Genomic DNA, 5594 nt, shown 5'->3' on the forward strand with positions numbered 1-5594 from the left:
ACCCCAGCCTCCAAATGTCTTTAGCATGTAGGAGATGGACTGAAATCTCGGGGGCACATTTGACCCATGACAGCTCTGTCAAGTTTTGAATACTGGGAAGATTCAGATTCTATGTGGCTACCTACGCGCAGGCACTGCAAACAAAGAAATCACCAACCCTCACATGGGGCTGAGAATTTTTTATTTATTTTTTTTAGCTAGCTAGAATGGAAAGACCATACTTAGACACTGCAGCACTCAGCTGAGGTCACCAAAACCCTCCACCTTACTGACAGTGCTAAACTACCTCAGATCATAAGCAACCGCAGACTTCCCTGCTGAAAGCTTGTAAAGAAGCGTCAGAAGTGTCATGCTGGCCCGCAAAGACCCACACGTCAGTTGGAGCTAAACCCACACTCATAAAAGAAAGATGCAGTTACCTGTTAGGGCTCAGGAGGAAAATGATACCTCCAGGACTAGGGGTAAACCTCAGGACTAGAGCACTTTCTTAGCATGTATGAGGCTGTGTGTTCTATCCCCACCTCAGACAGAGGGGAGGCACCCTCACCACTATCTTAGGAGAGGTGACTAAAATTACCACCACAGCCAGAAACAAGATGAACTCTGTCCTGGGCTACTGGGCTATGATCTTTTCTATAGGCCCATTCATCACCTCCTCCCCAAATCATTTACTCTTCTCTAGAAAAGATCTAGAAACTTCTAAACATCATTGAATCATTGTGTACTCACTTCCTGTCTTAACCCAGTGTATATAATAGTTCTGTGTGCTTCTTATACTTGTGTATTATAAGTTTATTGGTATAGATTCAACTGCCAAATGTTCACAGGCCAAGAGAGAAGTTCCATTAACCTCTGCACACTCAACAACATAATGTTGATAGCATACATTATCCACTAAATAGCTGCTAGATGTATTAGACTGTGCATGATATAGATGATGAAAGACATCTGTTAATCTAAAATAGCCCAGAATGACAACAATAATGAAGTTAGCAGAAATAGACTATAAAAATTGCTTTTAAAACATCACAAGAAAAAATCTTAAAGAATACATTAGCACAATGAGGAAAGAAAAACTGCAGATAAGAAATTCATGCTAAAATAACACAAAATCTGAAATAAAAAATGTTAGGTTGAATTAGTAGCCATTTTGATGTTGTTGAAGGAAAGATCAGTGAACTAAAGGCATAGGCAGTGGGAACTCCCATAAACAAGGGGAGAAAGGTGACTTAGGAAAGAGCGGGTGATCTTAGTAGATCCACTTCGTAGATGACCATTGGAGTTCCCGGAGGACAGGAAGAACAGAACAATATTTGGAGAAACAATAACTTCAAACCTATTAAATATCTTGAAAAACTATAAATCTATACAATGATTTTAAACAAATCAATGAGTATTGGAAAAGCTTGAAACGTAAGCAAAAAGTTAAAGAGGAAATTTTTTTAAAGGGACAGGAAGGACAAAAGCAATTCATACAACAGAACAAACATAAATCATATAGAATGATGTAGGAAAATAAGCATGTATGTAGGTCAGAAGACAACTTGTAGGAGTCAGTTCTCTGCTTTCGTTATATGCATTTGGGGAGTTAAACTTAGGCCATCAGGATCAGTGGTAAACACGCTCAGCATCTTAGTCTGCTCACTGGTCTCTATTTTGGAAACAAAAGGCTTGATTTGGGGTCTTGACCCCCAGGCAGTACTGCACAGGCCCTTTGAAGACCCTGTGGCAGGAAGTCACAGTACAAGCAAGATGACAATTATATCTCGGAACAAGAAGCCCAGAGAAAAGTGGGCACAGCTTGCTCCTTTCTATTTTCTCCTAATTGTGTTCTCATAAGTATTCTCAAGGGTTTGTGCGGCAGTTTGACTGAAAAGGCCCTATATGTTCAAACACTTAGCCTCCAGTGGATGGAACTGTTTGAGAAGGATTAGGAGGTATAGCTTTGTTGAAGGAGGTGTGTCACTAGGGTGTGCTTTAAGGTTTTAAAAACGTACACTATTCCCTGTGCGTTCCTTGCTTCCTATTTGCGGTTTGAGATGTGAGTTCTCAGTTGTTCCTGCCCCCATGCCTTCACTCTGCCATCATGGACTCTAACACACTCTCAAAACTTAAACGCTTTCTTCTCTCTGTTGCTTTGGTCATAGTGTCTTATCACCGCAATAGAAAAGTAATCAGTGCAGCTTACCCAGGAAATGCCTTAGTTTTCTTTCCTGGGTCAGAAATTTGGTGATGTCAGGACGTCCAGGCCCCAGCTCTTCAGGGCCTCATTCTTAGCCTTACCACCTAAGGACCAACCTCACAACATGTGAACCAGAGGGCAACACCCCAATCACAGTGATGAATAAACATTATGTATGACTAGGAAACAGCATCCTTCTAATAAGACAAGTTTCTTTTTTAATTTTTATTTTATTTTATTAATTACAGCTTATTCACTTTGTATCCCAGCTGTAGCCCCCTCCTCCATCCCCTCCCACTCCCCTCCCTCCCTCTTCTTCTCCTATGCTCCTCCCCTAGTCCAATGATAGGGGAGGTCCTCCTCCCCTTCCATCTGAACCTAGTCTATCAGATCTCATCAGGACTGGAGTCAAATTTCTTCATCCTTAATTTTTCATCCCATACTGTTTGATTTTTTTTTTAAGAGGAAAAATCAGGACAAAAATACACTATCCAATTGTGAACTTTCAAATTCAGAAAAATCATGAAGTTTATTAACACAACACTGTCACAGCAGATTTCCTAGATTAATCTTAATTAGCATATCAATTTTTATGTAAATCATGGTTCTGCTGTGCTGGAAAAATGAATTCTAGGATAATTTAATTCTTAAATAAAACCAATTGAATAATCTTTTTGGTTCTTTAATTGCCACTCATTTTTTTAATTATTTATACTTTTTTAGTATTCTTGCTTAATCCAAGGGGTAGGGCATCTAAAACACTTCGGGAACTATAAATCTTTAAGAAATGGTAAGATGATTATTGTGGGTTTTGGCTGAATTCAATTCTGCTACATTGTTCATTGCAGCATTGACTTCTAGTTTCGTGATCAGTAATATTAACTCTTGCTCCTCTCTTTGCCTTTTATATTCATGTTAGAAACTTACACCATGAAGTTTACGTTAAACAAAAGCAAAATAAACATGTTGATAGAGCCTGACTGATCTAACCTATTTTTCCTTAACTTCTGGCTTTTATGTACTTAGGGAATTATAAGGGCAGAGGGATGTTTTTCCACACCAGAAGCAATATGGGAACGTCTTAGGTCAGCAACATGCAGCAGCATTTAGAAGGGGAGGTGACATGTCCCTAAAGCTATGGATCCTTGGTTTGTAAGATCCTCCCAGCCCTAGGTTTCACTTTATGAGCCTTTTTTTTTTATTAACTGACTCTGTTCTGTGTCTGTTCCTACAATGGGCCTATAATCGAAAGTCAAGCACCACCTTGAATCCTATTTGTCCCTGTGACAAGTGACTAACTCTAACAGAGTCTGTGGAGGCCCCTATATTTGTAACCAGCTTCTCTGAAGTGAGGGTGGCTCTAGAGGCCCTGCCCATTCCTCACACTCCCCAAAAACTGTGTAGTGTCAGAGATCTTGAGCAGAGGTGATATTTGGGGTATCGGTTTCCCTAATCTTAACTTTTCTAAGCTTAGGTTGATCTCTAAGTCTCCATTACTCATTGTATCTTTGCTTAGGGGTCTCCTTGTAGTTCTTCTGGGATGACTGGCTAGATTTTCACACATTGTTGCATTTTTTTCATTCATTCTTCAACAAATTTTCACTTATTGGTTATCTATTTTATACCCAGCTGTATACTATAGAGCAAGAAGAATATACCCAGCCATATGCTAGAGAGCTAGAGGAATACCACACCTTTTCTCAGCTATCAAAAAGATAGTCTGTAAGGCAGTGCTGGTTCTTGTTTAGGGGGTTGTTTAGGGGATTCATTTCCTGGCATAAACAAAAAAATCATAAAGTTTGGGAAGCTATTACACAAAGCCAGAGGAGAATAAAAGTAACAGTATTGTTCCTTCCGGATGGGAAAGGTCTTAAGTCTGGAGGAAGCTCCATAGAGTCTGGGTTGCATGTCTTACAGGGCCCCTCCCCTCTCTCCTGTTTGTACCATTTAGATACCTATTTGTGCCTTCCAGTTGTTTCCCCTCTCAGTATCTCCTGGGAACAAGAAACTGCCATTTCAGGAGGCATCCTTTTCCTCTCTCTGTCTGCCTCCATCACTCTAATCCTGCTTCAAGTAAACAAATATAAATATATGATTATTTATGAGTAAGTATCATGGAGCACATGAAGACAAGAATGTGCTCCAAGGCTTGCTTATCCAGAGTCCTGCTGGCTTGTCTGACAGCAATGCTTTCTCCCCCACATGAAAAGACTTCTCTGACACAGAAGAGAGATGGTGACCTTTCTAGGATTATGTACTCTGCTTGAAGGAATGCAAGTTATAGTCTCTATGCTGGTGACTGGAGTGATGAGGATAAAGTCTGAGGATTCCTGATTGGAAGGCGTCTAAGGCCTATCAACTTCAAATATTTGGCACACAACATCATTTGAGAAGCCCTTGTTTGTATGACTCCTGCTAACCAGAGAGGAAGGCTTGCACAGCGGTCCCCACGCTGGTGGCTCTACCCTGTACCTGGGAGTAAAAGATGTGTCCCTAGAAGAGCAACCCGGGCAGATGGGTCAACACAAAGGTTTGTGGCATGACAGGTGTGAAAAGGACTGCGATGGCAAAAGAATATCGGGGAAATGGGGGAGCACGTAGAATTGGCCACTTATACACAGCCTCGTGCAGGTTGCTGGGGGTGTTGAAGCTGATTTTAAAGAGACATAAACCCTTTGAAGGGTTTTAAGCTGTGACAGAGTGTGTTTTCAGTTTCTGAGTGTGTTAGTAGCTCTACAGTCACTGTTACAGAATGGCTGACACAAACAACTTAAGAGGAGGGAGAAGTCCCTGTGAGTCTAACTTCACGTGTAGCAGAGTGGCTGGCTCGCAGATGGTTTGGGATCTGCAGTGACTAGCTCAGCTAGAAAAAAAGTGCATTCCAAGCAGAGCTCTGGTGTTCGGTGTCCTCTGCTTGCTGTCTGGGTTTTGCCGGTAAGCAAAGCAAGATAGAAAGTGAAAGGAAGCCTCCTTGTTTTCTTTTAGGTTGACTTGTACTCACACTCTCCCTCCATTTCTTTCTGCTTTGAGGGAAAAGTAGAAATCTTTGTAATGTAGGTGGCTGAATTTCAGAGCATTGTCTTGAGACCAGACTCCTGCTGCAACTGAACACGAGTCACAAGATAGCTCTCTCTTCTTGATAAATGCAAATAACTTAGCACTATCCTTTCTGTTCGCCCGACCAGTGCTCTCACAGCTCTCAAGAGCAGCGCAGCACCATATGCTTTTATTAGTCAACATTTTACTTTGGTTACACTCAGTTCAGCTCTCTCTTGTCTTAAAATGTCCTTTGCATATAAATCTTATGATTATATTGACTCATTTTAATCCTGGGTGTCCTTATTCAACTCAGAATTCTCTAGGGGTCTTTAGTCAGGCAATAACTGTTCCCTCCCACCCCAAGAATTTTGTG

This window comes from Psammomys obesus, unplaced genomic scaffold, assembly GCF_907164565.1.
Source record: "Psammomys obesus unplaced genomic scaffold, mPsaObe1.curated_primary_1811, whole genome shotgun sequence".
Taxonomy (NCBI): domain Eukaryota; kingdom Metazoa; phylum Chordata; class Mammalia; order Rodentia; family Muridae; genus Psammomys; species Psammomys obesus.